Source organism: Molossus molossus, unplaced genomic scaffold (genome assembly GCF_014108415.1).
Source record: "Molossus molossus isolate mMolMol1 unplaced genomic scaffold, mMolMol1.p scaffold_m16_p_1, whole genome shotgun sequence".
NCBI lineage: Eukaryota > Metazoa > Chordata > Mammalia > Chiroptera > Molossidae > Molossus > Molossus molossus.
The window spans coordinates 80,520,852-80,545,521 of NW_023425344.1; the positions used below are offsets into that span (position 1 = coordinate 80,520,852).

At 38.5% G+C, this 24,670-nt stretch overlaps 1 protein-coding gene across 2 annotated transcripts in view; it reads left to right on the forward strand.

Moving 5' to 3' along the window:
- Positions 1-1,412: 1,412 nt before the first annotated feature.
- The window catches only part of NFKB1 (nuclear factor kappa B subunit 1), a 133,200-nt gene continuing 109,942 nt past the window's right edge, over positions 1,413-24,670 (forward strand). For both annotated transcript variants that reach the window (XM_036253237.1, XM_036253247.1), the window contains exon 1: positions 1,413-1,460. The gene's annotated coding sequence lies outside the window, so the exon portion shown is untranslated. The remainder of the gene's footprint in view (positions 1,461-24,670) is intronic.

The following is a 24,670-nucleotide window of genomic DNA, read 5'->3' on the forward strand; positions in this document are numbered from 1 at the left end:
CTATCTAAAAATCAATTGGAACATATCCTTGGGTGAGGATTAACAACAACAACAACAAAGTTTGCAGTTGTCATTGAACTCAGTAGTGAGACAAAGAGCTCTAAAATGTCAGTGCAAGGTTTCTCATTTGGGAGCTAATCTATTTTCAAGGTTTTCCTGGGCCTGAGTCTAATACAGTGACTGGTACATACAAAAGGTCAACTCTAATGAATGATAGTCACTGAGAAGCCTGTCTGCAGGTTCTAGTAGTGGTCTTTTCAGAAAAAATAAAATAAAATAAATAGAAGAAGTCTCTTCTACGCATGAATATTTTCTTTATGAGCTGTGGACCCAAGCCATGGCTACCACCATCACTATAATTCTATTCACAGGAATTTTCATAAAGGCCTAACAATGTCCTGTATATGAGAGTTCAAAATAAGTCATAACTAGGAGATTTAAGACCTCACCAAAACCCAGTAGATGTGCAGACTTCACTGGACAAAAGGCAGTTATGACATAGAATTCTAGTTTAATCTGTGGAGAGATTTGGGTGTAACTGAGACCACTGAAAGGAAACAGAGATGAAATTTATCTGTATACACGGCATGCTTGGCTCCCTCCAGATGCTCGGGCCTGTCCTCAGAGGCTCTGGACCTCCAGATCCCACCCGCAAGCCGCCGCCTCCGCGCCGCCTGCTTCTCCCGGGACAATGTGACCCCGCGGGCGCTTCCCGGTCCGCTCCAGCCCTCGGGCCTTGGGGATCACCGCCCCGGAGAGGGAGCGCCACAGGGGACCCTGACGTCCAGGCCGCCGGCCGCGCGCTCCTCGCCCTCCGCGGGTAGCGGCCCGGGGGGACCGGAGCCCAGCTGGGCGGCCGGGCCAGGGGCACAGGGCGCCCCCAGAGTGCGGGCTTTCCCCACCCCCGGCGGCGACCCCACCTCCCGCCCCCGCGGCGTGCACGCGTGTGTCCGTCTGTCTGTCTTCTCTCTCGACGTCAGTGGGAATTTCCAGCCAGGAAGTGAGAGAGTGAGCAAGAGAGAAAGACAGAGAAGTGCTCCAGCGAGCCGGGGCAGGAAGAGGAGGTTTCGCCACCGGAGCGGCCCGGCTACGCGCTGACAGCTTCCCCTGCCCTTCCCGTCGGTCGGGCCTCTCGCCGCCGCCGCCGCCCTCGGCCTGCGCCCCGCCGCCGGCCCCACTCCGAGAGCCCCGCGCAGGCCAGAGCCCCCGCGGCCGGGAAGGCGGCGCTGCCGCGGCCCGGCCCCGCGCGCCCCGCGCTTCTCCCCGCCCGTGCTGCGACATGGCGCGGCGCTGACTGGCCCGGCCCGGGAGACCGCGCGCCCGCTCGCCCAGCCCGCTCGAGCCGCACCCGGACCGGCTTCGGCCCGGCCGCCGCCTCCGCCTTCCCGGCCCCCAGGCCCGCGCCGCCCGGACGGGGAGCCCGCAGGCGCCGGGAGGCCGCGCGCCGACGCGCCACCAGGGTAAGCCAAATTCGGGCCAGAGGGGCCACGCCGGGGACCTGCGGCCGAGGCCCGCCGGCTGCCCGCCCCGCACCCCTTCGGCCCCGCGCGGACTTCCTCCTTCCCGCGCTAACTGCTGGGCCACCCCGTAGGAGGCGGTTGACAGGAGTTGAGAGGCACTTAAGATTGGCGACAGAGGGAAAGGCACATCCGGACTTGGCGGGGCCGGTGGACCCGAGGGCCGCGGCTGCCCCAGCTGTCCTTTCTCTTCTCGTCCCTCCGCCAGGCGGGAACGGGACCCAGAGGGGAACTCGCGCAAACTTTTTAAAATCCCCACCCCCACCCGCTGCGGGGGGATGGCTTGAGGACTGAGGTGCGAATGGGGTCGGATGAGAGAGGGGAAGGTGGTTGGTGCAGTGCTGAACCAGATTTCACCTAAGGGCGTTCCATGAAATGAAAGCAGAAGTGCCTGGCAGCCCTCTCGGCTGGGAAAGCCCTCCCCAGCTCCCCCAAATTGAATAAGACAGCCTAATGCCTTCGTCTCCTACTTCAAAAGGAAGCCCCCATTTCTCACACACACACACACACACGCACACGCGCGCGCGCGCGCGCACGACATAACAATTCACCTACTATAGGTCCTGTACATTCGTTTTCAAAATAAGGAGGCTTGACACTGATCCTGCAGGGCCTGGTTTTTAAGAGAGAAAAGGAATTACCCACTTAGAGCACTTTTTTGGACACTGATTATGTAAAACACTTGAGCAACGGTACCAGATATTGTGCATGACCTCTAAAACAAAAATAATGATATAAACAAAGCGTGGCCTAAATTCAAGTTTTCTCCTGGTCTTCAAAAATAAATACCGATGGAGATGTTTGCCCTGATTTATTGGTCTCCCCGGAAACCTAAATGGGACTTAATGATACAGTATCTGATTATCTAGATTTAAGTAAGATGTTTTCATGGACTTGTTAAGTAGGGTTTTTCAGCATTGCAGCTTATTAAATAAGTATATTTAACTTAAAGATTTTGTCATAAGGCCCATAATCTGAGAAAATAACTGGTATTACTAAAACACTTAATAGCTGTGGCATACGAATGTTCTACAAACTGGTGATCTTTGGTAAACACTTAAACTTGGGATCAAGATGTTCAGTGCCTATTTTCTAACAAAATACCTCAACTGAATATTCTTGAGTACTTTAAATTGCATTAGTGTTTGTTAAAACTTTAAAAAGGATACTTGTTAACATAAAGCCCATAGTTGATTTATGTTGTTTTCCTGATTTTAATATTGTGCTTTCTAGAAATGAATTATTTTACTGTTTGATGTGCTAAAGAAATTATGTAAATGATTTAAAGCAAAGTATTTTTTGCGCTTCTGAACTTGAGAAGCCAGGAAATAAAATGATTTGTTTCTTGTAACCTTTTACATTTATTATGTAATCAAATTGCTAAGGTGAAAAGAACATATATGATGAATGAAATCTCCTGAAATTATTCATCCATATTGATATACCTGCAACTCCTCAATTTGCTCTGGAGCTTGTTTAGAGAAAATGTCTTCCTGGGCCACAGCCATCTAGACAAATATGAACACAAAGGAACACTCACTATCTGTAGAATTAATGCTAGCACTGAAATGCTGCTTGCTGCAAAGAGTAAAACCACGTCTAACCTGTTTGAAAGACTTTTTAAAGAAATGTTATGATCCTCTTAGGGGTGGGTGGCAATTTGAACATTTATATTTTTATTTTGTAATTTTGGTTTTATCTTATGTTCTGCAGTTGGCATTCACATGGGCTGAATAAATGCCCCTGTTTTTCAAACCCAGTAAGTAAATACTGGAGTATACATACAAAAATAGCTGTTCCCCTTTGTAAGCACTGGTTTGATCTTTGTACTTCCTTCTTCTACCTCTTCAACAAGATCTTCTGTGATGACTGAGTTGCAGTTGGTAAAAGCTCAGTTAGTCTGGAATAGGCAGAACTTCAGATTTAGTGATCCTGTTCCTCATATTTCTCTTGTCATGTTCCTTGGAATAAACTGAAGTTAGTTTGAGAAACTTAATCTTTACTCAGATTGTTTTTACTCTTGCTTTTAGACTTCCAGATAATGGGCGAAGTAAGTTACTACCTTGACTTTCAGAGACTGTTCATTGTGGTCGAAAGGAGGTCTAGATAAGAAATTGGAGGTTACAGGAATCTGGGACTCTCATTCAATCAGCAAGACCTTATTTTTTACCTAATTTATGAGAGGTATTCCCCTGTTCAGAAGAGGTGAAAGTTCTGGCTTCTGGGGGGAAGTGGTTACTTTATAACCTTCAATTAGTTTGAACTTGGGAGAAGAAAGAACAGTAGCTGACATTTTAAAACAATACATTAAAAAAATAATATCTGAGTTTTCATATGGATTTTGATCATCAAAATATCATCTTTTTCTTCTTCAGAACTTAGTAGTAAATGTCCTGTTCTGAGCATAGTAGAAAGTGTCTGGAAATGCAGAGTACTTTAATCAGTAGAGTGAATATTGAGATGATGCCCTTTTATTTTACAGATTGAACATGAACCAATTAGCAGGAATGAATATGTAAGGATTAATTGATGGCTACACAAAATTCCTAATTAATTTACCTTACTCAGTAGGAAAGTTTTTTTGTTGGCTTGATTGGTTTTATGTTTATAATATGAATCATATAAGGTGGCATGATTGTTATAAGAGGAGGAGAAGAAAGGATAGACTTTTAGTGCTAGAAAACACTTTTAAATCTTCTGTTTCTACACGTATGATCAGAGTTTATTGACAACTGCTTTCTTGGTGACCAGTAAACCACAGTGAGGCAGTTTATCCTGCTTTCTGAGATTTAATCCTCATTTGCACTCTTGCACTATAAATAGTGAACTCACTATAGTGTTCTTAGAGGTGAGCAGATAAATCATCAGAAGCATATATACCCCTTTGAGTTGGCCGTGTCACTCCTTAGGAAACCTTGAGGGTTTGAAGAAATAGAGGCATTTAGCCTCAGAGAGGAATGTTTGGGTTTGTGGCCTAGTCATGCATGTTAGTTTGGCTCCTTGGCTGTGTGTGTGTGTGTGTGTGTGTGTGTGTGTGTTTAATCAAAAAAGATTAATAATGGAAACTAGGTAATTTGGTAGAGTTAATAGTTGGGGTGCATAACCAAGACATTTTTCTTTGTGGTAGTTCATTAATGAGTATCCAGGGCCTCACTGTTAGATGTTTTAAAAGTAGTACTATTTTTTTTATGATAATGAAATTGCTTCATGCCTTTGATTTCTGCTGTATTAGAGGTGTTCCTGAGTGCTTATTAATAACATATAGTTTATATTTTCAGATGGGGTTAGTAGACCTAGCCTTGAAGACCAGCTAATAGTTTAGAAAATAAATTGTGAAATAAAATCTTATTGCTTCATTATGAATAATTTAAAGACAACAGTTTTACACAAAGTACGTAATATAATGTGTGACTTCTTTAAGATTATAGATAGACTCCTCAAGAGTATAGATTATGGATGAAAACACTTTTTAATTTAGAGTATTAATCATAAAAATATTGTTTTAAAATTTAAAAATAAATCAATTAATCTCTTCTCATATTTTCTGTAGTAATTAATAGATTTAATTATCAGTAATGCAAGTTTTATCTGTTTTAATCTGTTGCCTGTTTTGAAATTAGAATAATGAAATGGGTGGTTTAATTTCCCATTACAAATTGACTTATTATTTTTCACTTACATTTCACCATGAGGCCAAAAATCCTATAACCAGCTTTATTATGATTCATAATTTCAATAGATATTAACAAATTTAAACTACCTATAGATTCCATTTCTTACTTTAAAAAATTCTGACTGTTGGAGAAGACTAAAGATTTATATAGCTTATTCTTTAAGAGCTAAGTATGAAAAAAAAAATGCAAAAGAGAGGGAAAGAGCTACCTGAGAAGAATAAAATCCTGTAGTTCCAGTTTTAATAAGATCGTATCTAATCTATACTGGCAAATATCTGACACTTAACATTGTGCTTGTTGGTATACACTGAGCAATCAGTAACTATTTGTTGAATGAGGGCATGACATAAGTTTTATTTGTTTAAACAAAGAGCAGCTGTTTTCTGTAAGAAATCAAATTACACCATTTTGCCTTGCCTTCTGGGAAGAAAGAAGCCAAAAACTATTCTTACTTCCTAGGTATTATATTCTTATTTAAAGAACACTTGAAGTTTACTAGAACAAATAATTTATTTAAAAGTACCCAGTTCTGCCTGGCTGGTGTGGCTCACTGGTTGAGCATCAACCAAGAGGTTGTGGGTTAGATTCCCGGTCAGGACACATAACCAGGTTGTGGGCCAACTGCCCAGTCGATGTTCTCTCTCATCAATGTTTCTGTCTCTCTCTCCCTCTCTCATCCTCTCTCTCTCAAATCAATGAACGGGGGGGGGGGGGGGGGGGGGGGGAAATGTACCCAGTGCCTTCCAAAAGAGAAGCATTTCATTCTGAAAAAGGAGTTTATGAACTGGGGGGAAAAATAGCTTCTAGTTTCAAAGTTTTAAAAGCACTCATCATACAAGTAATTAAGTAATTGAAATGATAAAAGGTGTACAAGAAAAAATAACTTTTGGGCTAGGCTACAATTCCTCTGAGGTCCACTGAAATTGTAATTTCAATACCAGTATCTCCAAGCAAGGAAACAATGTTACAAGCACTGTTTTGTAATCCAGAGAGTGTTAAAGCCTATCTAAATCAATCAATCAAAAAGTAAAAACAAATATGTTATGATATCCAGAATTAAATACTTATCACATATAAAAAATGGGGTGGGGGGAGTTACTAGCTGGAAATCTCAGGAACAGCAGGCAGTTAGCAAGATTTACTATACTTCCCACTTTTGTACTTGAATAATTTTGTGACTGAAATCCGGGCCTCGTCTCATCATGCCAGGTTTTGTTAATTATTTCTCAGTTGTAGCATCTTCAGAAAATCGTTTTAACCATTTATTCTGTGTGGACACAATGTATGAAATGAAATATACCATCCAAACTAGAAAAGAGCTCAGTGCCAACCAACACTCTCCACCCTGGTGCCATTGTGCCCCCAGGGAGAGTCAGAACCATTTTATTGAAAACTGCTAACTTCGGTCCACCCAACTCTGGTTCTGACCCTGGCCTCTCTTCATATCACTTCCAAACCTACCTTCAATTTCTAAAATTTAATTTTAAAAACTGTATACAAATACATAGATGTATAATCATTTTTGGTACTGCCAACAAACCGAGGCAGAAACTAAATGTTAACTTATATAAACACTACACTGTAAAGATGTCATTGTCATCTGAAAGCGAATAGCAGCAATGCTTGTTGATGCAAATAATAAAACAGCCGGAACACTCAGTGTAGCTTCCCTGTGAGAGGAGCAGAGGGAATGATAAATGTTGCTGTGTTCTATTACATAATCAGTCTACAGCTTCTGGGTGGGCAGGAAGAGAAGTGTAAATGAAAACACAAAGTTGTAACATTCTCCTAATCTTTACCATACTAGTCAAAATGTGTGGACAATTCATATATTTTATCCTGGAAAATAAAGCTATTGGATTTTTTCTTAGATTTTAGCCTTTTGATATATGAGGCTCTCTAGCACTGTAGGTGAGATTTACTTTTGCTAACTTGAACTAAAAAAAAAAATACAAGACCTGCGTAAAGTTAAGCACATCTTTCAATTAACATTTAAAAATAATTAGATTTGACTGTTATAATGAATTTTTTTTTGTCAAAATAGCAGTTATTTTTTACATTATTTTTATTATTTACTGTTATTTATCATATCTTTTAGACTAAACATATATTTTATTTCAGTGCCAGGGCTACCTATCCTCATTACCTGCAAAAATCAATTCTAACATATATTAATCATGAAAGTAAAAAATTAAAAGTGATGACAAACTCCTTAATCAACCTACTTATCTATCAGTTCTGTGCCCAAGCCTGCAATTCATTTAAATAGTGAAAATAAATTACTTAATTGTCTTAGAAAATATTCCTTCCAAGACAAGAATTTTAGGAATGGAGGGGATGACTATTTTTAAAATGTTTTAACATGAAATTCTGACTCATGTTTTATTGATATGTGAAGAACGTCTTCGTCTGCCAATTCTTAACTTAGGTATATAGATTTATTTTCTAGGATTTAACTATTTATTGGTGTTTGATCATTAAGACTTGATGTATACACTTGTGTCTTTTTTTTTTTTTTATGTTTTTATTGATTTTTTTAGAGAGGAAGGGAGAGAAAACATCCATTGGCTGCCTCCTGCATGTCCCCTACTGGGGATGAGCCCGCAACTCAGGCATGTGCCCTGACAGGAATCAAATCGGGACCTCTCAGTCCATGTGACAACACTCAGTCCACTGAGCCACACCGGCCAGGCATTGTGTCTTTTTCTTTTAAATGTAGGCTAGTTGTGGTGGTGAGGTCAAAGGAAGAGAGTCCTTTACAATTTATGGCATCTAATATAATGCTGTCTGTATAATATAATCACCTCTATGACTTATGCAGTTAAAATAAAGATGTGAAAGGATGGAAGGAGTATGGTTGGCTGTTCGTATTAAGGGAATTTAAAGTAGAAAAGAAGAAACATGAAGAAGGTAAAGAATATTGGATTTCAGGAAAGTTCTTGAGGTAATACACAGAACCATTGATTTACATAAAATTAAAACTGAATTTAAAATATCTGGGAGGTAGAAAACATATATTTTTTAATGTATTCACACTGCTCATTTCAAGCCAACCAAGAAGGTATGGGGAAATACTTTTTGTTGGAGATGCATTAAAATGAGCCAAAAATATGGCTAGTCCATATTCATTTTATTCATTTATGTATTATGCTAATATATAGTAGGGTGTGTAAGTTAAGTGGTATGTGTGTGTATTTCAAACGTATGAGTCTTGGAAAATTTGGCCAAAACAAAGGATAATGAAAGCATAGATAAAAGTTTGGGGGAAAGTCCTCTATAAAATCAGATCTTGAACTTGATTATTGACTTGAATGTGAAAGAGGAAACTAATGTAGAGAGTGAATCAGAATTCCAGAGGAAAGGTAAATTCTATATATCATGGATGAGAAGGGGAGGATCATAATGAAAGAAGTAGCGAGAGCTTGCCCTTGAATAGAACTATTTTACAGACATTTCACTGTGAATTACCCTGTTTTTAATTAATTGAAAACAACAGTCGTTTCCCCCACATTCTGAAAACGATCACTTCAGTTGTGATTAAGCAAACCTCGGAATACCTGGGAAATTAGAATTGGAATCATGGTATGTAATGACAATTAAGTGTACCCCCTTGCTCTCATGCCATGTCATAGCATTCATTTGAAACAGTGTCTGTATGGTTTCCCTCCATGCGTTTACCCAATTTCCTGTTTTAGACATTTAACTGAATTTAACAAGCACACCTTAGAACATTTTAATATTTCCTGAGTATTTTAAAACATTACCTTATCAACCCTAAAGTTCTTTATCATGATGGGCAGGGAAAGTATCCTATTTCTCTTAGGAAGTCCATTAGAATAGTCCAAGTTATTTAAAGAGGTAGTTTAATCCCATGGTGAAATAAATGGATGATTTTGGGGGCAGTTGTGCTATATTTACTAAATATCTGTTAAACTGAGGGGGCCCAGTCACTCAGGGCAAGCCATGGAAAATGTCCCCATCCGTATGCCAATATCCAATTTCTTCATCATCCCCAAGCACCAAATTGTTACCCTAGCACACCAGGGAATGCAGTCATTAGCCCACTATGGCCCATTCATAGGTTTCCCACACCAGGAATCGGGGAACCTATTCTTCACACATTCTCACTTATTTCCTCCAGTCAGTCCCCAAGTTCTATCACCTCAGCCACCTACTCATCTCCAGAATTCATTTCTTCCTCACTAGTTTCATTTTTGCACTGTCTCCTGATACATTATCACCTGCTTCTATTCCATTCTTCATTCCAGCATAAAGGTCAACTTTCTAATGTGCAAGTCTGGTCATGTCACAATCTTTATATTTCTAAAATGAATTTTTGTTGCCTTCACAAACTGATCCCTGCACACCTCACCTCCCACCCTTGTTCCTCACCCATCCCCCCTACTTCTCATATTATCCACATCAATTTTCAGTTCCTTATCCACCATGTTTTCTCACTTTGAATGCTTCTGCATATGCGCACCCTATGTGAGTGCTGTTTCTGTCTTGGTGTTTTTTTTTTCTTTCTTTCTTTATTGATTTTAGAAAGAGAGGAAGGGGGAGGGAGAGAGAGAGAAACATCGATGAGAGAGAACATCTATTGGCCGCCTCCTCCATGCCCCCCACTGGGGATCTGGCCCACAACATGGGCATGTGTCCTGACCTGGAATCGAACCAGCAGCTTCTTGGTGCATGGGTTGACACTCTACCACTGAGCCACACTGGCTGGGCAGTGTTGTTTCTTTCTTAACCATTCTGCTAACTACACAATCTTCAGACATGGTTCAGCCATTTGTCTCTCATTCCTTATTCATTCTCCCTGACCTACCCATAAAGAGTTATATATGCCCCTGGCCATGTTCTCTTGACTTCTTATGTAATCCAGACAGAAAATATATTCAGGGCAGGGACTTCATCTTACTTTTTATTTGCACAGCACCCAGTAAGTTTGCTGAATGAATAAGTAAATAACTAGACAAAACAGCAATAGGCTGTGCTATTGATTAAGCTGTATGACTCCCGGCAACTTAATTAACTTCTCCGGTTCTCATTTTCTCTCTGTAAAAAAATGGGAATTGGACAAAATGAGCATCTATCTCTAAAATTACTGTTTCTTTGATATAATAGTGTTATTTGGAACATTTCAGATTTTCTTGCCATATTGATAGGTAAACTTAAGAAAAATGCATGTGAGAAGTTACGACGACAATTTTTGATTATCGATGTGATAAATATAAGGAACTGTATATTTTGGGGATTGAGTTGTCGATTATGGTCCCACTCTAGTTTCTTCCTGACATCCAGATGTCTTTGGGGTTACATCTTTTCATTATTAATTAGTCTGTACTGTGAACTCATATTCATATTTTTCCAAAGAAATCAAAGGCAAATGATACAGAAGTTGAATATAAAATTCAATATTTTAATTCTAAATTGATTTAAGGTCTCACTAATTATAACTATATTTGGAGGAGGAAGAAAGGGAAGTGGTAGTGGTATGAGCTGAATCCTCCTCTGTCATTGCAAGAACAGTCTCTAAAATTGGTAAGTTAAGAAAAGAGACACGAGTGTAGTATTTGGAGATAGGAAGAGAACCCCCAGGAAAACCAAAAAGAGAAAGTTAAGAGTGTTAAAAAGTCAATTGTTCTGAAAAGCAGGATTGTGGAGGTGAGGAGAGGTGGAGTAGGGAAACCGTTGTTTTTTTATATAAGCTCTCTGTCTCTGCAAAGTAGGATTTCCTTTTTAACTATTAACTTATTTGAATATGTGTTGAGTCCTTTCTATGTGCCAGGTTCTGGGTACTGAAAATACAGTGCTGAACAAAACAGAAATTCATAATTTCATGGAGCTTCTTATCATGTAATGTTTTCTGTTAAAAAAAAAAAAAGTTTTTTTACATTAGCCTTTTTAAAATTAAAGAGTCACCAAAAAGAAGTGCACAAATCGGAAGAGTACCGCGTTAATGATTTATCTCAAAGTGAACACTTAATCTACATAGTGGTCTAGAAATAAACACCCCACAGGCCGCCTTTCTGCCCTTCTTTATCAGGACCACTACCCTTCACTCTCCTTGAAAAGGTTTTATTAATGGCATTTGGACTACTCCCTTGTTGATTCCATGACTCATATCATCTACATGCAGTTGAGAGTTGACTGAATAAATTAATTACTCAAAGGTGCTAATAATGAGCTTCATGTAAGTAAGAACTCTGCCTTGGTTAAAACCTCTAAGGTCAGTTCACTTCAAATTTTCTTCACTAAACAAAATATGTTACCAGAAATATCAAACAAATCACATTTTTACATTAATTTGTCATTTATGTGTTTAAGTATTTTGTTTCGTTCCAAGCAGTCAAGGTCACTGACAAAGAAACATGGGAGAAAGAAGTATTCGAATCAGACCTTATCAGACATAGAAGAGAGTGTAGTTCACCTCTTTGTTTCCTGCTTATTTTATACATTGACATCTGCATGGTATAGGTTTATCCATGTGGTTGGTGTGGAAAAGCCTTCATAACTAGATACAGGGACTGAAAGGTCCCTATATAAGGCCTGATTTTGATGCTTGCAAATTATTATTTTTGTTTGTGTGTGATTGAAAGGTCATCATTGTGATTTTGTTGTTGTTAATCCTCACAGAGGATATTTTTCCATTGATTTTTTGAGTGGAAGGGACGGAGGGAGGGAGAGAGAGAAACATAGATGTGAAAGAGACACATCTGTTGGTGGCTCCCACACAACCAGGGCCGGAAATCCAACCTGCAGCCCAGGTGCATGCCCTTGACCAGAATCAAACCCACAACCTTTGGTCCACAGGCCGACACTCTAAGTGCTGAGCCAAACTGGCCAGGGCCATTGTTGTGATTATTTATTCAAGGAAACCCTTTTCTCCCTCCAATCCAGTTATCACCATATCCGTAGAACCAAGTATTGCTGGTTCACATAATTAATTCTTTTCTTTTAAAATACAAAGGATATACTTTTATTGACATTTAAGGACTAATAAAAATGAAAATCCAAACTAAAATCATGATATGAAGATTTCAAGAACTTGATCAGTTTCTCTATATTTGATCAAAAGAATATTGATCTCTAATTCATAATCCTTGAGGTTTATTTCTTCTTCGATCTGAAAATACAAATACTCCAAAATGATACTCAAGACTAAGGCCAGACGTGAAATTAAAATTTGTCATACTCTATTTTTTTTATTAAGTCTCTCTCTCTCTCTCTCTCTCTCTCTCTGTTGTTTAAGCTTCATAGCAACATTGAGGGGAAAGTACAGAGATTTCCGTATACCTCCTGCCCCACACATGCACAGCCTCCACCAATATCAACATGCCCCAGCATAGTGGTACATTTCTTATAATTGATGAACCTATGTTTATACATCATAATCACCTAAAGTCCACAGTTTACATTTTCGTTCATTCTTGATAATGTGTGTTCTATGGATTTGGACAAATGTATAATGACATATCCATCTTTGTGGTATTATACAAGAGTATTTTCACTGCCTTAAAAGTCCTCTGTGCTCCATGTTTTCATCCACGCCCACCCCCAATCATACACTATTTTTAGGGAAAAAGAAATCTGCAGAATTAGAAATGTGGAAGCCAAAGGTTCAGAATAAAGTCCAGTAAGTCAAAATCCTTTCTATGTCACCTGAATGAAACACCTTAAACTTTGGTTTTTATGGGGAAATGGAAGGGAACAATATCCCATGACTGACTTCAGTTATAAAATGTACGTTTTCATCTAATTTACTATAATACTTAAAGAATTTCTCTAGCTATACAAATGTATGCTCACTAGATTTTATCCTACTGTAATGTCAACAAAAATTTTGCTTAAAATGGAATCTGCCGTTTGATATGTATGAAATTATATGATTAGAAAATGTCCAAAACAGCTTTTGGATCCTAAAAATTTCAGTCTATGATTAAGAAAACAACCATTGGCAAATATTTATTTTTGGAAAACATTGGAATTTATTCTAATCACTTCTCTAAGAAAAATCCCTGTCCCCCATGGTTACATTAGGCATTGTACAAGAATTCAGATGCTTTTTTCGTACAGGAGAATGAGGTTATATTTACTGTTTTGTTTTGTTTTTAATTCTAAGAGGCACTTCCCCCCAACCCCAATTTAACATATGGACTTAACCATATATATTTGAGGATTTTCTAGATAGCTTTGTTATTAGTTTCTAATTTGACTCCATTATGTTTATATAACATACACGTATAATTTCACTTATTTGAAGTTTATTGAGATCTGTTTTATGGCCCAACATATGGCCAGTCTTGGAGAATGTTTTATGTTCTCGCGAAAAGAATGTGTATTCTGCATTCATTGGTGGAGTGTTCTATACATTCATGTAGGCTAATTTGATTGATGGTGTTGTTCATAAATTTTCTATATCCTTACTGATGATGTTCTGTTGATTTATTTTTATAAATTATTAAGAGAGGGGTGTTAAAAATCTTAACTATAAGTATAGATATTTGTTTTTTTTCTTTAATTCTGCCACTTTTTGTTTCATATATTTTGAAGCTCTTACATACACATTAAAATTATTTTTTCTTCCAGATGAAATGACTCTTATTATTATGAAATGTTCCATTTTTTCCCTGGTAATATTTCTTCTCTTGAAGGCTACTGTATCTGATATTTTAATATAGACTGCTTTTTTATATTTAGTATTTTCATGGTATGACTGGCATAACTTTTCCATCCTTCTACTTTTAAACTAATCTTTAAAATTAAGTGTAATTCTTATAAAGAGCATATACTTGGATCTTGCTTTTTGTCCAGTCTGACCATCTCTACTTTTTTATAGTGAGTTTAGTCCATTTCCATTTAAAGTAATTATTGATGTGGTTGGGTTTAAGCCTACCATCTTGGTAAAAGTTATCTACATGTGCCATCTGTTCTTTATTCAGTTTTTCCTCCTTTCCTGCTATCTTTTGAACAAGTCAATTTTTTTTAACTCCATTTAATCTCCTTCATTGATTGTTTTTAAAGTGGTTACTTTCGGTATTACAATATGCATCCTTGAGTCTACCATGAATTAATACTATAATATTTCATATATAATTTAAGAAGTTGACAATACTATGCTTCCATTTGTCCTCTTCTCTTCCAGTGTGCTCTTTATTATACATTTCACTTACACATATGCTATAAACCCCCAAATAGATTGTATTTTTTTTGAATAGCAAACAAGAAAAAAAGTTATATATCTTTGGTATTTTTCATTGTTTCATTTATGTCTAAGATGCTATCTGGTATCATGTCTCTTCAGCATGAAGAACTTTCTTTAACGTGTGTTTTAACAGGCCTACTATTGACAGATTCTCTCAGCTCTTCTTTATTTGAATAATGTCAATTTCACCTGTATTTTTAAAGGATATTTTTTCTGAATATAGTATCATACACTGATCTTTTTTTCCCCCAACACTTTCATTATTGTTTTTGATGTGAAGTCAATCATTTTACTTACTTAGTTCCCCCTTATTCCTGGATGCTTTTAGGATTTTTTATTTATTTTTTTTTTTTAGCATTCATTTTTAACAGTTCAGCTGCATGTGACCACACATAGTTTAACAGTCGTCCCTTGCCACTTCGCCCTTCAACTTTCACAGCTTCAATGTATTGCGATTTTTTAAAATATATTCATTAGAAAGTTGATCGAGACAGTAAAAATCATACAGCGTGCACTCAGTTGTCTGAGTCAATTATACACCTGTAGTACAATTAAAATTAAAATTACTGTACGTATGGACTGTAGGCCTATGTATTCGAGCACCCCAGAAATCCTTCAATGCCAGGTGCAACCGCTAGAGTCTGGAATGGATTAACCGTGATAAATGAGGGACAACTGTTTCTGTCTTTATCCAACTTGGGGATCTTTGAAATTCTTGTATTTATGGTTTAATTTTTTAAAAATTAAATATAGAAAATTCCTGGCCATTATTTCTTAAGTATTTTTTCTTTTGCTCCTCTCTCTTTCTAGGACTAAATTACAGGCCACTTAATATTGTCTCATAAGTTGCTGAAGGGGTATTAATTCTTTATGCCTTTTTTCTCTGTGCTTCAGTTTGGATAAATTTATTGACCATTCTTCAAGTTTATTGGTCTTTTATTCTACAGTTTTCAATGTGCTGATAAATTCACCTAATGAAATTTCTTTTTGTTCTAGAATTTTTCATTGGATCTTTTTATTTTAGAGTTTTCATTTCTCTGCTGAGATTTCCTATCTGTTCATTCATTATGTCCATCTTTTCCTTTACATTCTCAAACATGTTGCTATTTAAAGTAATTGGTTGCACCTTGGCCATGTGGCTCAATTGGTTGGGCATTATCCTAAGCACTGAAAAGTTGCTGGCTCGATTCCCAGTTGGGGCACATGCCTGGGTTGTGGACCCAGTGCCCAGTGGGGGAAACAACCAATCAGTGCTTCACTCTTTTTTTTGCAATTTTTATTAATTTATTTTTGTTACAAATGTTTCTTCTTCTTCCCCTCCCCCCAGACACCCTCCTCCCGATCCCTACCCCCCCCCCCCCAGCATTGTTTTCTATGTCCATTGGTTACACATACATGCTTGTAAGTTCTTTGGTTTATCTCATCCCTCCCTCCTACTCACCTCCTCTGAGGTTTGTCATTTTGAACCGTACTCCTTTCTATATCTTTGGGTCTATTTTGTTGATCAGCTTATTTTGTTCATTATATTTCACAAATAAGTGAGATATTGTGGTATTTGTTTTTCTCTGATTGGCTTATTTTACTTAGCATAATACTCTCCAGGTCCCTCCATGTCGTCTCAAAGGATAAGAGATCTCTCTTATAGCTGCATAGTATTCCATTGTGTAAATGTACCACAGCTTTTTTATCCACTCATCTATTGATGGACACTTGGGCTATTTTTAGATCTTCAGTGCTTCACTCTTACATTGATGTTTCTCTCTCTCCCTCTCTCTTCCTCTCTATCTAAAAATCAATACAAATATTTTAAAAATAAAGTTATTTTTTTATTTTTTATTGATTAATTTTTGTTACAGATGTTTCTCCTTTTTCCCCCACTGATTCCCCCCTCCCCCTCCCTCCCTGCCCCTTCCCCAGATTGTTGTCCATGTCCACTGTTCATGCATACATGCGTATAAGTTCTGTGGTTCATCCCTCCCCCACCTCCCCACTCCTTAGGGGATTGTCAGTCTGTACCCCGCTTCCGCGTCGTTATTGGTTTCTAATTCCATCATTCATGTTATTTTTTTTTTCTGAGTCATATTTTCCTACTTCTAGATGTTTTGATATTTTTTGTTGTACATTGGGGATACTACTTGTACAGAGTGTAAATATAAGATACTCATCTTCCTTTAAAGAGCACTGAGTTTTCTTGTAACAAGCAATAAATTTACTGGTGAATCACATGGTTTTATTGAGATGGGTTTAGAGTGGCCCTTGTTGTAGGGTAAGTCCCTTACTCCCATTGCATGGTCCTTCTGGGATCACAACTGAATGTTCAGACTGTTCATTGATGTCTCCTCACCTCGGATCATTGGAACTTCAGTGTCTCTCAGGAATTTCTGGAATTTCAGCTCTTAGATCCCAAGCATCTGTTTTCTTCTTCTTTTTTTTTTTTTTATCATCCTCACCGAGGACATTTTTCCATTTTTTTGTTCAGGTGGAGTGGGAGGGAGACAGAGGAACAGAGAGAGAGAGAAACATCGATGTGAAAGGAACACATCGAGTGGCTGCCACCCGCACAACCAACCAGGGTCGGGGACAAACTGCAACCGAGGTGCATGCCCTTAGCGGGAACCGAACCCGGGTCTCTCTGGACCGCAGGTCGACACTCCAACCGCTGAGCCAAATCGGCCAGGGCCCAAGCATCTGTTTTCTAGCCCTACACTAGTATAGCTTAATGTTTGGCTAATGACCAGATGTGACCCCTCTGCAAATGTCTAAGCCTCTTTCTCTATGTGAATCCCTCTTTTGTAATACCCTGCCCAATGAGATTGCTTCTCTCTTGGGGCTCTACTTCCTTGTCTTGTGGTTTGGAACATGCCCTCAGTCAAAAGTGAATTTGGAGCTCACCTCAAGTGTTTCCATTCCCTTACGGTTTCAGCTCTATGCTGTCTTTTGTCCTGTGTCTTAAATTACTGCTTTAATTATTGTGTATAGTTTTACAGTTGAGTATGACAAAGATGCAAGTTCAATAATTGTTACTCTGTCATGACTGAAACCAAAAGTGCACATTTTGACAAATTTGAAGTTGCAGTGTTTCTTGCCATTAATCAATATTAATTAAAAAGTACTTGATGTTTCCCTGGCTGAGCAGCTCAGTTGGTTAGAGCATCATCCCAATATGCCAAGGTTGTGGGTGTGATCTCTGGTCAGAGCACATACAAGAAGCAACCAATGAATGCATATAAGTGGAACAATAAATTGATGCCTCTCTCTTTCTTCTTCCTCTTTCTCAAATCAATTTTAAAAAATAAATAAAATAAAACATAAAATAAATAAAACTTTGTTTTAAAAGTACTTAATGTTTGCTAATAAGAAAATACCTAAAAAGAAACTTTCATATCTACTTTTAAGCATTTATATCCACTTAAGAAGATGTAAATATGGAGATAAAGTTAAATTGCTGTAGAACAGTATGTTGTCAAGTGTACAATCACCAATACACTTAAGTGTGATAGCCCTTATGTGGACTACAGAGCAGTAGGTTATAGGGGAAATATAGGGCTACTTGGCAGCGGTCAAATTTGAGTAGAGGCTTGAGAAACAGGTAGTATTTAAGTAGGAAAGATGGTATTTCAGGACGCAGGGCATACTTTGCACAAATACACAAGATGGAAATGAGGGGGATGTTTTTGAATGACCAGTCTGCCTCTAGTAGAGGGTTTCGTTAAGATATAATAATGTGATGCTTATAATATGATTCAGTACAATAATATAATATGCTGAATGGTTTGGGGCTTTTGACTATCTTGTAAGTAATATGGCAGTGCTGTAATGTGAAAGAGCCTGGTGGGTGTGGCTCAGTGGTTGCTGGTTCAATTCCTAGTCAGGGCACATGCCCAGGCTGTGGGCCCAGTCCCCAGTGGGGGGCATGCAGGAGGCAGACAGTCGATGTTCTCTCTCATCGATGTTTCTATCTCTCTTCTCCTCTCTCTTTAAAATCAATAAAAATAAATTAAATAAAATGAAAGCATGGTGAGAGGGACAGCTATAATACTTTAAAAAAAAAGAAGAAAAAGTAACACTATGGTAGAGGAGAATAGTAGGGAGGTTATTAGTCATTCAGAGGTGAAGCAGTGAAGGTTTTATTAGGGTGAAACAGTGGAAATGGAACAGAGAGAGAGATAAACAAGAAATAATACCCTCCCCCCAAATCAGCAGACATTGATTATTGACTGGATATGTGTGAGATAAAGAGAAGGAAAAAGACAGAAAGGTGACTGAACTTTTGACTCTGAGTGCTTGACAGATGATTGATGTATTGGCAGAAATTGGAAAGTCAAGAATGGGGTCTGTTGCCGCAGGAATGATGAATTTGGTTTTAGATATTGGAAAATTGAAGGGTTTGAAAGGATTATTGTTTTGTAATTATATTACTAAAGCTAACAGTGATTTATTAATATTTACATTTTGAAGGTTTTTACAGTACTAATTTTATTTCTGTTTATACTGTTACTGGAGGGATGAGTGGGCCAGATTCCCTCAACGCTAGTGGGTGTGAGGTTCTTGGGGTATGGCTGAAATAAGCGTTTTCTGAAGCCCCCATGGAGAATGAATGCTCTTTATTGACGTGGAGTTATATTCCTGGGGTTGTAACATCCCAGTTTCCTTAACCCAGTCCTGGAGCACATGCAGCTATGGATTCAGTAGAACTAGAAACAGAGCCAGTGTCCAGAGTGTCCATTCCATGATGAAACCAGGTCCAGATTAGCATCAGTCTAGATTCAGTCCATCAGTTCATTGTGTGGAGTCCACATGGCTGTGGGGCATGTGAGTGAATACAGGGTGTGGGAGCCCCACAAGTCAGGAGTCAGGTGCAGGTAGCAAGGGAGAGCGAGAAAGAGAGAGAGAAAGGGAGAGTGCTTTCCTTTGTCTAGAGATTAAATATTCAGGTTTCTCGTGCTTGCAGTGGCCATGCCTATTCTGGCCACTGACTCACTCCCAGGTGACTGACAGGCAGGTAAGCACCTTCCCACATCACCCAGACCTTGCCTTTGCCAATCCCTTCCCTCATCAATTGTTGGGGAACAGACCTGAAGTATTAACTGCTAGTCTCCCTTTTACCCCTTGTCTGTTAACTAATAACCAGATTATTGCAATGTCAGTCAATACCAGTGTTTTTTGACTAATGTACTTGTTTCTTTTGTTCAGTTGGGAACTGAATAAGCCCATAGAGTAAAAATGACAGTAAAACTTTTACTGTCTCTATTTCTCTTCCTACATTATTATAAACATATTGTTTATTATGCTAACTGAATAGGACCCTAATAAAGAAAGTGTAATTGCTGAACTGCCAAGATACCTAATCCTTGCCACACTTACCCTCCATTTCCCACAGCACTTACCATGTTGCATTGCTTTTACCTATTTGCGTTTACCTACTTCCTACTTCCTAAATTTAATGCCTATTTGCCTTAGTTAGCGTCCTGCTGCATGTAAAAATCACTACAAAGCTAATTAAAACACAAACATTTGTTATTGATCCCCATTCTGAGGGCTGTCCAGGTCATACTGGCTGGCTCTGCTGATCTCTGAAATCTTTTGGCTGCTCAGCTTGTGGTGTTTGGTCTAGAGGAGCCTCAGCTAGCACTTTCCCTCTCTGCTCCACCTGGTCTCTCATCCTCCACTGCGCCAGCCCAGGCTTGTTCACAGGGCAGCAGTGTTACAAGAATGCAACAGTGTTGTTACAAGGTCTCTTATAACCTACATTTAAAACTCACACCTTTATTTCATTCCATTGGTCAGAGAAAGCTACAGGCCTGCCAAGATTCAGGTATTGAAGAAATACATTTTTCCTTTTGTTGGGTGGAGTTGCAAAGAATTTTGTTTATGGTTTTCAATCTACCACAACTGTAAGCTCTGTGAGCACAGGGGCTGAATCACTCTGTGTACTTTGGTGTCTTTACTGACACATAGAAAGCCCAAGTATTTTTTTAAATGAATGTCTAAGTTAATGAAGGGAGGAAAAGGTTCAAAGAGCATTTCAATATATCTTAGTTTTGAATATATATATACTTTTATTATACCATTAGTGTATATGGTGTTTTCTTTGGCCGTGTTTCAAAGAGAATCCCTTTATTCTCTTCCTATCCTCTGAAGTTGACCAAAGGAGATATTTAAAACAAAACAAAACAACACAAAAAGCAGCTACCACTGAGTTTACATTGTTTGGTATTTTTACCTTCGTATTTGATCATCTGAGGAAGAACTCAGTTGAGTTTTTTGTATTGTCACAGTCCCATTTTGCTTTTCAGTCTATGCTATGAGTAGACTAGCTCCAACCTGAGCATTCAGGAGACCTGGAGCAAGACACTGTATTAAAATAAATAAATTTGTAAGTGAAGGGGGGAAATCAATTCTGCCTCCTAGACCATAGTCTGTGGAGTCCGATTTGCCAGCATTACTCTTTCAACCTAAGCAAATGACTTACTCTGTCTAAACCTCAGTCTTCTTATCTGGGACAGTGTTTCTCAGGATTATTGTGAGAATTAAGTGGAGTATGTGAAGCATTAGCTATAAGTCCTAACTCATGGGAGGTAGTCAATCAAGTTTAGTTTTTTCTCCATATGAACCCAAGCACTTGACATGATGCGATGGCATTCATGAGGGTTTCTCATTCTTGGCATTGACATTTGGGTCAGATATTTCTTTATTGTGAGGTGCTGCCCTGCACATTATAGAATATTTAGCAGTATTTCTAACCTCGACACACTAGATGTCAGTAGGACCACCCACCCAGTTGTGACAGTTAAAAATGTCTGTGGGACATTGCCAAATGTCCCCGGAGGCAAAATGCAAACATTTTATTCAGGAGTGTTAAGGACAGGGATAAAGAGAGTATGTGGCAATATACCCATAACTATAGGATGGGAAAGACATAAAAATATTTGATCCTTCTCAGAATACCAAAAACATTTACCATCTCAATTGCTCTTCCTCATTTATCATAAACATTTTAGTATGCCAACTAATACAATGGCTAACATTTGTTTTGTATCACTAACTGTGCTAATAAGCTTTGCATGAATTAATGGTTGAATGTCATATATGTATCTGCCATCCCGGTTAGATTCACATTCATTGTGAACAGGGACTTTATCTAACACCAGCTCCAAGCACAATGTATTTGTACCCAACAGGTAGCTATTCTAGATGTTAGATGTTAGTGGGTCACATTCCACCCAAATGAAACAATAGAGAGCTGAAAACAGATGGAAGAGTGCAAAAACATGGAAAATGAGTTTATGCAAATCCTAAATATGGTGGGACACAAATATTGATTCTTATTTAAAAACTTAAAAAATATTAGCTATTGTGAGAAAAGTAGCTAAACCCACCATTAACTTCTTTTTCATCATCACCAAGCCAATATATCATCAGAAAGATGTAAATAAACAGCACCTTTAAAACTTAATTTTTTCCTATTACACTTATTATGAAGAGGATTTCAGTAGTGCTTATAAATGTTAGACTCATTCCATACTTCATGTTTTATTCACCATATGTCACTAACTGTTAAAAATGTCAGAGTTGAGCCCTGACTGGTTTGGCATAGCGGTTAGACCGTCGGCCTATGGTTCAGAGATACCCGGGTACAGTTCCTGCTAAGGGCACGTACCTCGGTTGCAATTTGTCCCTGGCCCTGGTTGGGTCATGAGGGTGGCAACCACTTGATGTGTCCCTTTCACGTCGATGTTTCTCTCTCTCCTTCTCCCTCCCTCTCTATCTGAACAAAATATGGAATAATGTCCTCGGGTGAGGATAAAAAAAAATGTCAGAGTTGAACTTTAAATTCAGGATAGAGGTTGATTTTCTCCTCCCCCTCCCTATTAAAATGTATATTTCCAATTACATAGTTGAGTTAGAAAATTAAAACATAGAAATGTATAGCTTAGGGAGTAAAAGTCTATGTTATATATAGATCTGAATCAATATTTTTAACAATTACATAATATATAACTATGAATGCAGCATAATTATAAACAATCTGCCATCAAAAGACATTTATATATGTACTTTTTTTCACACTTGCTCATATAATTCTTGAAAGTGGAATTGCAGAGTCCAAAGATTCTCATTTCAGTGTTTTCACGGTATACGTAGCACATTTGTCACGTACCTTATAGCACGTTCTCACAAAAAAAAAGTGTTCTATGGCAAGAGGCTCCGGCATATTTTTTCTCTTTATAATTTATTATCCAACAGAGAAATGGTGAAAAGTCACTCTTTTGCGCAATTTCATCCTCCTTGCTATCCAAGATGAGGTACTAAAATTATATCTAAGTGGCATCTGTTGTGGCTGAATATAATCTTGAAAGAAGAGACACTTTATCTCTCCAGTTCCCACCTGCACTCTCTGGATGGCACCTCAGATTCTTTTTCAAACTTCAGATCACTGTGACCCTTTAGGGTTTTGAAATCATTTTAATGGGTTTGAAAAGTTAGGAGGTTTTTAAAAAATGAAATCTAATATAATAAAAATAATATGTTTTTTTTTGGTGTTGCTGTTGTTGTTGTTGTACGTGCCCCTAGTGGGAACCAAACCTGGGACTCTCTGGTCCACAGGTCGACGCTCCAACCGCTGAGCCAAACTGGCCAGGACAAGAATATGTTTTCTTATAGTGGGTCCTGGTCAGAAAATATGAATATATCTGATTTTAGAAAATGTGCCCAGTTACAAGGAGGAGAGTGCCCCCAACTCCATCCTTGATGCTCCACCCTGTGGCCTTGGCCATGTTGTCCTCAAGAAGAACTCCTCACGCTGGCCTTTGAGCTCAGTCAGTGGTGGGGTTGTCACATACAGAAAATAATTCATTGGTCATTGCGCATGGAACTCATCACACATTCAGAACTTAGTCAGTTATAACATTATGCTTCTCATGTAAGAAGTACAAGCAGTTCACTGGAGAAGAGGTTTTCTTTGTTGCTAGGCAGTTACATTTTCTGTTTTCCTTTCCATGGTGTGCAAGCTTTTCTGAAAACCTCACCACTGGGGAGAGAGATGCAGAGTTTAGGGGCATCTTCTCAGCAGTCAACCCAGCATCTCCCTTTCTGTTTCAGGGTCCTTCCTCAAAAACACAGCACTGTGCAAAGGGAAAGCGAGAGGAAGGGCGGGGGACCAGGGGGGCAGAAGGGACTTTCCCTGTTCTTTCCTAATCCTTCAGTTCCAAAGGCTTGTCAGTATTTCAAAATTTTGAAATAAAACCCACCTTTACAATTAATGCAAATATGACTCAGTGATTCATCCTTTCCAAATAAGTCTTGGTTTCTCTTGACATTTCTATTAGAATCATGAATTAATATTGACATCACTCTAGGGTTACTGTTACCTCAGCTCTTCACAGTGAACTTAAACTGTCTTACAAAGTGTGTAAAAGTTTAGATTTAATCATCACCCAAGTATCTGTGGGGCTGCTGTTGGGCTTTTAAAACTATAATCTTTGGGCACATTTGTGCATGGGGAGGTTGTTGGAGGGAGGACTACGTTTAATTGTATGGTTTGTCCAGTACCTACAATGTGAGTTCATTATGGTTTTAACTACAGTAGTGATCATGATATTAACCCTGCCTCAATTCTAATAAAGTAGATTTAGTTGAGTTTTTAAAATTAGGGTGAGGGCTGCTTTATATTAAATCCATGCATTCAAAGGTCAGAAAGCCATCCACATGTTTAAAAATATAAATATATCGAATGTGATAGAGGTGTGAGCGTGTTCTGTCAGTTTAACAAGTCAACAGTCTCACCGCTGCTTTTGAAGACAGTGGGCTAAGATTGAGAGGATTCAAGTGGTCATCCAGGTTAATAGAAAGCTGAAAAGCTTTTAAAAAATGATTTTAATATTATTTTTGGAAATTGGTCTCCTGTGGTGTTCTAAGAATAAAGGTTTTTTTCACATGGAATGTTGTCACTGTACTGAACACTGTTTTACTCATATTCTTCATATAATTGAAAACTATGCTAATGATTCTTCAATATAGTTCTATACCTGAGTACATATAAAAGCCCAAGTTTATAGAAAGAGTTATGATTTAGGTGACTTGTTCTTTGAATAAGAATTTATTAGCTATATTCTTAGTCCTTTTCCAAAGCCCATCCCATCAAAATCTCTCATTTTGCAGATGAAGGAACAGACCATGGTGTGTTTAGCTGTATATCCAGTCACCCACTTAGCAGTGGCAACACTCTTGAATTTCGAATGACTTAATTCCTCTTTATTGTATCAAGTCAA